Source organism: Oryzias melastigma, unplaced genomic scaffold (assembly GCF_002922805.2).
Source record: "Oryzias melastigma strain HK-1 unplaced genomic scaffold, ASM292280v2 sc00270, whole genome shotgun sequence".
Classification (NCBI taxonomy): Eukaryota; Metazoa; Chordata; class Actinopteri; order Beloniformes; family Adrianichthyidae; genus Oryzias; species Oryzias melastigma.
Genome location: NW_023416899.1, coordinates 312,886 through 326,054, shown reverse-complemented (window position 1 = coordinate 326,054; position 13,169 = coordinate 312,886). Strand labels below are relative to the sequence as shown.

General features: G+C 37.8%; 1 protein-coding gene across 1 annotated transcript in view; it reads left to right on the top strand.

Annotated features, from left to right (window-relative positions):
• Nucleotides 1–298: 298 nt before the first annotated feature.
• LOC112141711 (gastrula zinc finger protein XlCGF57.1-like) overlaps nucleotides 299–13,169 on the top strand; it is a 17,046-nt gene continuing 4,175 nt past the window's right edge. Inside the window, exon 1 of the mRNA XM_024264860.2 lies at nucleotides 299–352. The gene's annotated coding sequence lies outside the window, so the exon portion shown is untranslated. The remainder of the gene's footprint in view (nucleotides 353–13,169) is intronic.

Sequence of the window (13,169 nt, the reverse complement as noted above, 5' to 3'; positions counted from 1 at the left end):
CGATACGTGGTTCGGTTCCGAACATTCCTCTTTAGCTAAAGTGTCGCAAATGAGTGAATACGTGTTGAACGTAAAGACAACGTGGCTGTGATTGTCAGACTAGCAGATGATCGGAGCTGCTGCTGTTCAGAGGACTTTGGTGTTTGTTGGAGCTGAAGATCTTCTGCAGCTGCAGGAACCATGTCTTCCCTTCAGTCTCTGAGAGAGTTGATCAGCGAGCGACTCGCTGCTGCTGCTGAAGAAATCTTCAGACTCTGTGAAGGAACCATCGTCCAGTACGAGCAGGAGCTCTGTCGTCAGCGCAGACTGCTGGATATCTGCTGGAAACCACAGCTTCAGCTCCACCACATAGGTATGACACTTCTTCTTCAACATTCGGATCCAGGTTCTAGTGGACCCATGACTGCTTCTGTTGGAGAATTACGGTAAATCGTCGTTTGCGTTGCCCAAATGTAAAAAGCAGCTAGGATGAAACTATGAAAATAGGCACTAGGTATGCGACGACATTTTTTCAAATTAAGTGCTCTGATATTTATATCACTGGAAAGGGCTGAAAGAGACCATTCCAACGGTATAAAGATCATTAAGATAGCTCAAAAAATAAGAAAGTTATGGCATTTTAAGTGGTCAAAAGTGGGGTATAATTTTATTCATGAATAAAGAGCGAAACTGCGACATTTTTGTGACCAGAAACAAAGATTAGAGTCTTAATGTCTTATACCATGGTCCGGGTGAATACTCGATTCTGATTGGCTGCTGGGTGTGGATTAAAAAGTGATATACCACAGTAATAACGCACACCTAAAAAAGAAGTTCTGGTCACACAGACCAAACGTTCGATATCACTGCGCAGGCTTCTTTAAAACACATTTTACTTCATCATCTGGACAAAACAAGCAGTAATGGATGAACTTTCTCTCTGAACTGATGCTTTATTTAACTTATTGTAGCGACCAGCATTTATATTCCTCTCCTTTTGTAAGGTAAATTAATATTGACAAATTGGTTATTCTCCTTCTAATAAAACACCACTCGACATGAAAGGTGTAGTCTTCTGTTTCACCACAAGAGGGAGTTTCTGCTTTTAGAGCAGCTCAGAAGAGCGAACCTGCCGTGAAATGAAACACAGACAGAAGCTGAATATGTTCTGTTTATGTTCTAGCTGCTCACTGAAGGCTTAACGTCAGAAAAAGAAGAAAAATATCCTAATTTGTCCAGGTCTTTCTTTCAAAACAGCAACACTTTACAGCTGCAGCTGAGGTCTGTAACGGCTTCAGGCTTCATGCCGTGTTCCATGTCAGCGTGACAACAAACCGCATCACGGATCAAATATTCCTCTTTTTTGTGAAAAATGAGCTAAACCAAAGAAATGACAAGAATAAAGTACTAAATATTGTTTGAATAGTTATTTAATTTGTAAATGACCATGGTATAAGTGGGATAATACCCAGAAGCAACCGTCCTCCGCTTAGCGTCGGACTGTTCAGGCCTCCACGTCGTGCGTTAATTTCTCATAATGCACACTTCGGTGTAGGGCTGTGGATCATCACTTAGGTGGCGATCCGATTCGATTCGTGAATCAAGCTCAACAATTCACGAGTTGAACCACGATTCTTACTTTTTAACATGTTTATTGCTATGTGTATGCCTATTTACTGGATCAATAAAAATTTTAATTATTTGTATTTAATCATCATTTATACCTTTATTTAGAACAGGAGATCAGAACCAACAAAACTGAAAAAAACACAAAGATTCAGATAAAAAGAAATTTTGTTTGTAATTTTAAACTTTTTTTATCAATCTTCTGGTTCAGCAGTAAAACAACATAAAGGATAAAAATCACTTTTGTTTTGGATCATTTAACAGCAAAACCTGAAAATGTTCTCCACAGATTTTTATCCTCAAAGTTCTTCAATATTTTACGTTCTAAGCATCACATATTGCTGCAGAACTCCTATGAATATTTTTTTTCACAGCAGAATCAGCTGATTTACGTTGATTACATCCACCTTTCAGCAGCGCGAGGCTGTTTCTTCAGAATAAGCTGGAGTTTCGTTTATTATGTCAAATGTTGAAGAGTTATCATAACCAAAATAATGTAAACACTGGAGCTAAAGCTCCGATGTTAAAGCTAATTCATTTTTTCAGAAGTTATGTCTGTGAGCGGAACTTCAGTCTCAGTTTTTGAACAGAAAAAATCTCTCGCTAGTTTTACTTTGAAAACCGGAAGCTTCACCATCACAAAGATGTGTTTACTTCCTGTGGCGGTACCGCTGCTCTTTCGGCTTTGTTTTAGTTCGTAAACTTAAAATCCTACATTAATCTGCATTTCAGAGCAAAAATACATCGTCCCCTGATGATATTATGATCATATTTTACTACAATTTCATGATCTTCAACGTCGCAAATATCCGTACTCGAACTTTCGGTAGCAAATCGCGAATACCCGAGCACCCGGATACTCGTTACAGCCATAGACTGTAAAAAACAATGGACAGATCGAGCACTGAGTCCCCCATTGGAAATGCATTACTTCCTCTCCTCCCGAAAGTAGGCTGCCGCTTTTACCGTCAATTCCTGAAACGGATATCGCCATTTGCAAACAATCTCCAGCGATTGGTCTGAGTCATAGCTGAGTCATGGAATCTACAGGAAGTACTATCGCCAATCTTGAGTGAGTTTATTGCAACCGTCTGCCTCTTTCCACGCCTCGACCACGAGACCGCGGGATGTAAACAGCTTCTACTTTAATAACGGCGGAGAATTGTACAAGTCATTGCTGAAGCCTTTGAGGGAGAACCATTCCAACATTTGATTCTGTCAGCGGTCCTTTTGGATTTACTTACATTTATTCCTTTTTGTCGAGATAAAAGGAGCATTTGGGTGATGCCGCTGGAGAAATGCGCGTGTCCCTCTCGCGCGCGCCGCAGCTTTTCAGTTGTCATTCGCTGCCACGTCACAGTCTGATCAGATGCACGTGAGAAGCGCGTTCAGCGGTATTTAAAATAAATAACCATCCTAACAAGAGAACAGCTGGATCTTTTCCTGTTTGAAAATACGACCAGGTCCAAGTTTGTCTCGCGGTCCTGAGACGGCTGCGTCTAATTCAGGCTGAAACTGGAAAATTGCAGCGAAGCTTAAACTTTGGTTGGTGATTTTATGCGCATATATGTAACTTATAATTTATAAGCTACAATCAAAACAGTGAAATAACGAAAAACGAACGTTAAACAAAGAAAAAAGTCCAAAGCACATAACCTCAGAGTGAAATCTATTTCTACAGAGTAAATCCTCATCTAAAAATGTCGACAGCATGCTCCTCTTGTTGTTTCAAACTGCTGCATCGGTACATTCCATTGAGGAAAACAACAGTAGGACAATGATTGGTACATTGTTGAATTGTAAAGTAGGTGTTAAAAGGTCTTCACGGACCCATTGATGAAGTCTGCTCCCATTGGCTACCCATCATCTGTCACCCAAACCCCCCAGATGTTTGACGTCAGACCCACAAACGCTTATTGAGCCATCTGATTGGTCAATTTATAACTCTAATAACTTGTGATAATGGAAAAAAATCTTTAAAAAAAATTAGGATTAGAAAAAAGAAGTTAAGCAGAAAGCAGCAGAGGAAGAATGATTATTCTGACATATAAATGACTGAGAAATAACTGTCTGTTTCTCAATGTAAGTCAATGGGACTTTGGCCTTTTTGCAACCCAGTGGTACTTCCTATATGGAACACGGAAGTAGGAGGGCTTGCTTCGTCCAGTCATTATTATACAGTCTATGGTTACAGCCCTAGTTCAGAGGGTATTATCCTTTAAATAACTTTTTCATTATTTTTCCAATCCACGAAAGGAGGGGTTTGTTAGAAAGCTAATCAAGCAAACTACAAGAATTAAATCACAAATGTGGTATTAAATCAATATTCATTTCCATATTATCAAATAATAATACAGAAATCTGCTCCTACATGCTCCTACATAGTAGACATAGGTTTCAGCCAATCAGCTTGCAAAATTTGGTCATGTGACATCATGTTCCAGTGTTCAGTTCCTGGACACGGAGGCTTGTAAATTAAAAAAACAGTATCTGCTAATTGTTTTTTTCTCATGAAATTTATAGGACATGTAGAATAAATCAACAGTAATCGATTAGTGGAAAAATTAGACGACAACTAACTTTTTTTTTTAAAGGTGACGAGTCGTTTTATTAACTGCAATTTTCGTCCGGAAAATGTCCTAGCTTTTACTGGACGGATTGAAAAAATTCCTGTAGCAGGTTAAACAATTTCTGGACTATAATATAATTAGATGTGCTCGCATGTATACTATCCACCGATTTAGTTATGCTCGTTCTAAGAAGGAGAGAACAGTCTGGCAGAAAGTTCTGGTACCGAAACTGCACATGCCTGTGTGCCTGCAAGCAGGTAGTAAAAGAACGCTTTCTTAAAGAGTAAAAAAAAATATTAAAAAAAGGCAAAAATCAGACTACTATGATCTTGTATCTGTAGAGAAGCTTTTCATTCAGCACTTGTCTCTCCTGATCTGCTCTCTGTTTTTCTTTAAATTTTACCAAAACTGGATCTTCTTTTGTGTTTAACTTTTCCTGTTTTAAAGAACAGAACCAATAGTCAACATCACACAAACAAAACACAGTAAACACAAAGGAGACCAAAGATGTTATTATAGAATTAATGACATTGTTTAGGTCTCAAGAGTTTGTCATATTTACTGACAAAGAAAACATCAGTCAAATGACATTTGACTCACAGTTGTTAGCTATGGTTAGCTTACTAGCATGTTGTTTGAAACAATCCAGTCTTCTACAAACTTTCAAATGTCACAACAGAAAGGAGTTATCTCTTGTTACCATTGACTGTATAAAGAGAACTGAAACGACTGAGTATGATGTCACTCATAGAGAATGCCTATAAACACTAATTTGTAGCAAAACACAATCACTCAACATTAAAACTAGGTTAAACAATAACTAAAGTCACAGGGAGTTTTTTTCCAGTGAAAATTAGTCCAATAATATTAACATTGGCTCATCCACTGAGGGAATACAATTTGATAAGGATGTCCCGATCAGGTTTTTTTGGGCCCGATCCGATTCAGAGTCATTTGAGTTCTGATCCGATACTTTCATAAGACATTTAAAACATGAATAAATTGAATAAACTGATTTGTTTTGTCCCTTATTTATATTTCATTAACCTTCTTTTATCATTAAAAACGTAAATAAAACACTTCTGTGAAGTAGCTTTATTAAACAAGTAAAAATACAGCAAATATAAACTAGGAAAAAAATAAAATTTTCTTGTTATATAAGTGATAATTAGTCATGTGATAAAGTTTAGTGACTTTAGCTTTAACATCTTTAGAGCTGTTGAAAATTTTTGACCAAATGTGATTCCAGTCCTCATTTAAAATTCTTAAAAATAAATGATGACTTTGTTTTAGCATAACATTTGATGAGTGTTCATGAATAGCTGATATCATTATTAGTTTTGATTTATTACTTTTATTTATTTAGTTATTTTTAAGATTATGTGCTTATTTTTTAAGTTCTTAAGACATCACATTTTCGGTTTTATTACCACAGTAGTTAATTTTCTTAACTGTTATTTCTCTGTCAGATAAATAAAACGGGCATATCGAAGGACAGCTTGGGTCCTAAGGAGTTAAATCACGGTGCTAGCATGTAGCAGTTAGCAGCTGCTGTTTAGCCGTCTGCCTGCAGCATGAAGAGCTTCACATTAAAAAGAAACAAATACTGTCTTTTTCTGTTGGAATACCTTTAGAGGTTGTTGTTTGAGTTATGACAAACCAATAGAGACACTTACTGTCAGTTTAAAGTGTTTTTAAAAGAGTTATTGATCCCGGACGTTAGCTTTCTAGTTAGCTTTGTGTACATTAGCCTTATGCTTGAGCTGCTGTCGTTTTCTGCTGCGTTTTCTGGTAATGACATTTTGTGATCTTTTCATGACATGCAGACTTCTAGTGGAGTATTTATCCGTAATGATAAGATGAAATATAAAGCTCTGATCATAATGAGATATAATGAAATATCCGATCCTGATCGGACAAAGGAGTCCGATTTTGATCGAGTCCTCCAACACGTGATCGGGCCCGATTTCCGATCACGTGATCGGATCGGGACATCCCTACAATTTGACATAAAAAAGTTTGAGTAATTAAACAATAAGAATAAAAATATTTATATATATATAACATGTAAACTATATAAAACAATTTCGAATTTAGCAGAGACACTTCAAATAACATTTATACTAGAGCTGTCAGGCGATTAAAATTTTTAATCGCGATTAATCCTACTTTGTTCAGAGTTAACTCGCGATTAATCGCATATTAATATGTGGCCTTTTTTAAAAGAAAAAAATGTGTGGTTCATGGCATTTAGCAGTTCTACATTAATTATGAAAACAAGAGTGTCAAAACTAATAGTTTTCATCAGAAATACTTTATTCTGTAACATTGTATTGAGATAAACTTTCTTAACAATAAAAGGCTGTAACATAAAATGCCTAACAAAAGCCCAAGTGCAAGTGAAGGGTATTTTAAATTCAAAACTTCAATCAAGGTTCAGTAAAATTAAATAAAAAACATCAAAATAACATTTCCATAACACTTTCATGTTCATTTTTTGTCAGGACCAAATCTTTTCCTCCTCTGCTGAACTACAGTAATAAATGAAATAGAGATTTATCATTTCCAATTAACTTTTCTTTTTTAAAACCTTAAAGACTGAGAAAAGCGGGATACACTGTGAATAGTTTGACAGTCTGTTACTTGCCGCCGCGTTCTCTGGCTGCAGCTCGATGGGGGGTTCACGTGATGAATATGCCGGCAGACAGACCGCTATGCTGTGGTTGGATCACGCTTAAACTTCCAGAACATTTAAAACGTCCCCCGGTGCGCTTGCTGTTCAGAACGTCGGGGGTCCGCAGCTCTCGGGACGCGAGCCGGTACCACCAGGCGTGGTACTGGACTCGAACCGAAGCCGGGTTAGGGTGCAGGAGCTCTCCAGGTCCTAGCGCCGGCCGGGTTTAGCTCGCAGCTCGGTGGTTGGAGACCCGTCGGTGAGTTAGTGAGAGCAGCCGGGTTAGGGCGATGAGGGACGCCTGCGCGGTGTGGAAAGGCACGTATGAGAAAATCCCATTGACTGTAAAAATAATGGACTTACCGAGCTATGAGGTCCTCCCATTATATACAGTCTATGGAAATCCGTGATTAATGCGTCAAAAAAATTGTCGGCGTCAAGCACGTGTCAGATTAATGCGTTTTTAACGCGCTAAATCTGACAGCCCTAATTTATACCATACAAATATTTTACTTTTATAGTGCAACTTTTAAAGTGTATTTCTGAATAATAGTCATATTGATAGATTAAACAATGAATTGCCTAAAAACTAACAGTGAACAAGACTTAGTGTAAAAATCACAACACTTCAGTACAACTGTTTCTGATTTGCATATCTATTGAACATAAACATTCTGAAAAAGAGGAAATTGTGGTTTTCACAGGTTTCTAGCCAAGAAAATTAGCTTGTCCACTTTATCTGGTTTCAGAGCTGCTCTTTGACAAGTAACAATGTTACCACCTCTGCTGGGCTCATATGGGGCACTTGTGGCAGGTATGCACAAGTATTTGAGTGCAAGCTGGCTGACTTTTGGAAAGTTTACCTCATGTACCCTCCACCATTCCAGAGGATTCACCTCACTGTCAACATTGGGGAGTGCCAAGTAGGACTGTTGGTCCTTTTCAACAAGCTCCTTCACAGAGGGAGCGTCTTGTTCCCCAGAGGTTGAAGGAGCAGCTGCAGCTTTCAGAAAGCTGCCCAAGGCGTGCTTCACTTTCTTTAATAGATTTGTAATGGGACCACTCTGGGGCATGGAGGTGGAAGGTTCTGGACTCTGGTTCTGGAGACAGGGATTGAAGCTCAGTTAGAGCTCTCTCATTAATTTGTCTTTTGTTAGCAGCATCAATATATTGGGTTTTGAACCTTGGGTCTATAAGTGATGTCATGTCCAGCAGAGCATCAGTGGCAGGATCACTGTATTTCTCCATGAGGTAGTCATTCACAGTCGACTTTATTTTTTTGTCAACTCTGAGTCATTGTCTTCTGCCTTCAGCAGGTTGTTCTGAAGAAGGTGCAGTACAGGCTTTACATACGACACACTCACGTAGCGAGAGGGCATCAGTGAAGTCTCTTAGTGGCTTTCTTTAAGGACTCTATCAGATCCAGGTCTTGCCATGTCAGAGCCAGATGTTTAGTTTTCTTGTCAGCCTTGAGGACTTCAGACAGGGCCTTTTCCTGTGCAAGAATTCTCTCCATCGTGGCCAGTTTAGAGCCCCGTCGAGTTGGTGACTCTGTGATCAGCTTAAGCTGAGGGAGATTGTGGTGCGCTTGTGATGTCAGGAGGTCTCTCTTTTTTTCCAACTAAATAAAAAAGTGCTCACCTTCTTTCACACTGAGGTCACTTGTTCAATTCGTGGGTCTTGGTCACTTTTTTCTTAAAAAAAGAAAAATAATGGATTATGTCTTAGAACTCTACATTTCATTCATTCATCTTCTTGGCCGCTTCTACCCTTTCGGGGTCGCGGGGGTGCCGGAGCCTATCCCGGCTACTGATGGGGGAAGGCAGGGTACACCCTGGACAGGTCGCCAGTCTGTAGCAGGGCTTGGATTTAAAATCACACGCAGTCAACAAGCTTTTGCCTTCTCGCTAGTGCAGCTTTTCATAGAAGATTGTGATAAAACAATCTCTCAAAAATGACACATTGTCACCTTTAGAGATTGTAAGACTGTTTTATATCGTAATATTGCCCACGCTGTAACACCCTATAATACAGCAATGTATTATAAAAAAAATAAATAAATAAATTGGGGTATAAATGTACGTCTTACAAAGAGATTTGTTGTTTGTTTTCTGCCTTTTCTTCTTTTGCACACCTAGAAAAATCCAAATATTATGGTGCCCAAGAACCGCCATTGCAGCAAGAAAAAAAAAATAAATAAATAAAGGCAAACGAAAAAAGGAGACATTGCAAAAATAAAAAATAAAAATAGCTGCAAACAAAAAAGTGATCTCAGTAAAAATAAAAAGTTACTGTAAACATAAGGGTGATCTTAGCAAAAATAAAGAAAGTGATCAAAGCAAAAATAAAAAAATAACTGCTGACAAAAATTTAAGTTATTTGATTAGGCCACATAGCCCCAGGTTTGAAGGTAAATCGGAGGATGCCGGTTTGTTGTTAGCTCCGGCTAACACTGAGAAACGTACAGACAGTACACTAAAGAGAGGATAATCCAGTCCTGTGTTCCAAACCAGAAACTGTATAATATTTTTTTCAACTGGATTATCCTTTTCTTAGTGGACTGTCTGTACACTGTTTTTCTACACTAGCCGAAGCTAACAACAAACTAGCATCCTCCAATTTATTAAATATTCTTCTTGCAGCAGTGCATAAAGCAAAAGCCAGTCCACCTACGGTGTTTCAGATGGACATGTTCAGAGGAGAGACAGTCCAGATGACTCCAACCACATATTGATGTGTGATTCCTTCCATGACAAATGTGGACAGGATTTTATGTCTGCCATGGACATTAGTGAAACTCAAAAATCAATGATGAAAAAAAAGTTCAGCGCACTGTCTTGTGGGGTCCAGATGACCCCACTTTTAACATAAACAAACCAAGGAGAGTGAGGCAAGGCAAGTTTATTTGTATAGCACATTTCATGTACAGAGACAATTCAAAGTGCTTTACATAAAACATTAAAAGAAACAATCAAAAGAAATAGTAAAAATGGGATCATTAAAATAAAATTAAAAGAACGTAAAAAGATTTTAATTTAAAACAAGCATAGATAAAAAGTGCGGACGTAAACTTTTGAATAGATATTAATCAAATGCAGCTGAGAACAGGTGAGTCTTTAACCTGGATTTAAATACACTGAGTGTTTCAGCAGATCTAAGGTTTTCTGGAAGTCTATTCCAGATCTGTGGTGCATAGAAGCTGAATGCAGCTTCTCCATGTTTAGTTCTGACTCTAGGAACTGATAAAAGACCGGATCCAGATGACAGGAGAGGTCTGGCTGGTACATACGGGGTCAGGAGGTCAGTCATGTATTTTGGGGCGGAAGGGTTAAATGAAATTAAAAAGCAATTATCAAAACTGCTTTATCATTTTCTTCTTCAACACAGCTTACTCTGTAACGTAATTAAAATGATAAAGAAAATGGCATTTGACATTTCATTTTCAAAAGGCTCTTTAGTAATTGTGTACCAAAATTCAGAAATATCAAATTTGAAAATGAAAATGCATGAACAGAAATGCTTTTTCCTTTTCACAATGTACCTGCAATATTTGTCTCTTAAATAAAATGAAAAAGCAATTCTAAGAACAGCTTTTTCTTTTTCTTCTTCAACACTGCTCATTCTGTGACAGAATTAAAACTATAAAGAAAATGGCATTTGACATTTCATTTTCAAAAAGTTATATGATAAATGTGTACCAAAATTCAATCATAAATATCAAATGTGAAAATTAAAATGGATTAATAGAAATGCTTTTCCTTTTTAAAATGTAACTGCAATATTTGTCTCTTATATAAAATGAAAAAGCAATCCTCAGAATGCTTTTTCATTTTCTTCTTCAACACCGCTCATTCTGTAACAGAATTAAAGTGACAAAGCCAATTGACATTGCTTTCTCGTCGTCATATTCTGTCGCGCAATAAGTGTCTCAAAAATCTATAGGAGGTCTGGAACGTCCCTAGGGCGCACAACGATGACGTCAGAGCTCCTCCGTCAGAGAAAATTCATTTCAAATGAACTTTTTGAAAATTAAATGTCAAATGCCATTTTCTTTATAATTTTAATTGTGTCACAGAATGAGCGTAGTTCACGGTTCCCAGCCTAATTTCTCTCTATTAAAATGCGATTCCTGTCCTGTGATGATTCCTCTCCATCGGATTATTTTGTTGTCAAGGTTTTTGAAGTCGATTGTAAAACACTGCGTCTCCTTTTGGAACAAGCCCCCTCCCTTGCAAAGTACAGCTCCTACAGCAGAGAGAGAAATAGAGAAATGCTCTGTCTTTGTGGGGAGTCGGAGTCCACGCTGTGGTCTGGCCGCTACGATGGCACCGTTAACCAGTACCGATAAAGCTGAAACCTTTGGGGTGAGCAGACAAGTTGTAGCACAAGGAAATACTGAGTGCAGTTTAAGCGTTTAATTATGAGTCCATTTAACTGGCAAATTGTTTTCTTATCTAAATTATTGGCGTGACGTCATAATGTCCAGTATCGGCCGATAATTGTCGATAACCGATAATATCGTGTAACCCTTCAAACTAGTGAAGAAAATGTACTTTATTTTTTTCAACACAATGCATTACCTTAGTTAATATTAATTGCTATATGTATGTAAATTTTATTTAAATAAATTATGACAAAAAATTGAAACAGGGACCATCATCCTCTTGGTGCTTCCGTGTGTATGCTAAGGGGGTGCAGTTAAAATTGGTGAAGTGGGGCAAAAACTAATGCATCCATCCTCCAACAGCAGCGTCTAATCACCTAAGCACCCCCCGCCCCCCCAAAGGCCCCGCATGTGTGACTTGTGCATCATGATGATCGATCTGTACTTGGGCTGTAACGAGTATCTGAGCGCTTGGATACTCGCTATCTGCTTGTTTTATAATGTTCGTTCCCTCTGCAGCCATCTTCTTTTTCCCTCGAAAGAAAAGAAATGATGCTTTTGTTTAAAAAAAAAACTGGGACTGACAAGAAAGTAGTTGTTGCACAGAAGCACTTTCTGACGGTCATTTTTCAGTTAATAGATACATTTTATGCAAAACTACGAAGTTGTATATTTAAAGTTTAAAATATATTATTTATACTAAGCATGTTTTTATTTATTTTTACTTGTTTAAAAGCTCCTAAATTAAAACACTATCATTTTCAAGTGATCTCAAAGACCGATTGCTTGTGCTTGAAAACGACGCTCTGTTAATATTGAAGCTAAGTTTATGTTTATACTTTGATAGTTTCTATTTAGGATGCATATCTGTACTGTTCCTGCCAATGTAATGGCCATTGCATTTCTAGTAAAGAAAAAAAAATCTCTAAACTTTGTTATTTTAGACATTTCAATATCAGTATTGGCAAATATTGGCTATCGATCACAGTTGTAGTGGAAATATCGGTTATCCGTTTTAGCCAGAGAAAATGATATCGGCCTGTCCCTATCTACAACCTGAGCCCCGGAGCCCGAGGGGACTTTATTAGTAGCATATTCCTAACATTACAGACGCAGTGATATGAAGAAGTAGAGACTGATAAATTGAGACTGTGTCAAGCATCCACTATAGATGTCTGCATCTTTATTGTCAATAATGGCAAAAATCTGAAACATTATAATGGATTATAACGTGGGAGCCAGGATCAGGAAACATGTACATCTTCTCTAACACCTTCCCACTAAATTTCTCCTATTCTTTGTTGTATGTTTTCATTTTAGTATACAGTCAGATCACATTAAAGACCTGTTCCTAACATTTATGATAAAAACATTTTAAGAAAATGGAGGAAGGGCTACATGGGGGCCTTTTTAAGCAGAGTGTTTCATTGCTTTGCTAAAGAAAACAAAAGCAAGTTATTAATAAAAATTCACTATCACTTCATTTGTAGTTTTAAGAGTAATTTTACTTCACAAACAATGGTCCGTCAGGGGCTCCTCCTCAAAATTTTTGAAGTTGTGCAGTCGATAAACAGTTATGGGTGGTGAGTATTCTTTTTAAAACATATTATTTTGCACTCTCTGTGAATACATCAGAGGGACAGCACATGTTAGAGGTTTTGGAGATAAAGTCAGAGAGGCCAGACTGAGATGGTTTGGACATGTTCAGAGGAGAGACAGTGAATATATTGGTAGAAGGATGCTGAGTCTAGAGCTGCCAGGAAAGAGGTCTAGAGGAAGACCAAAGAGGAGGTTTATGGATGCAGTGAATGAAGACATGAAGGTGGCTGGTGTTAGTTAGAGTGGAGGATAGTGAAGACAGGCTTAGATGGAGGAAACTGATTCGCTGTGGCGACCCCTGAAGGGAACAGCCGAAAAGAAAAAAAGAAGAAGAATT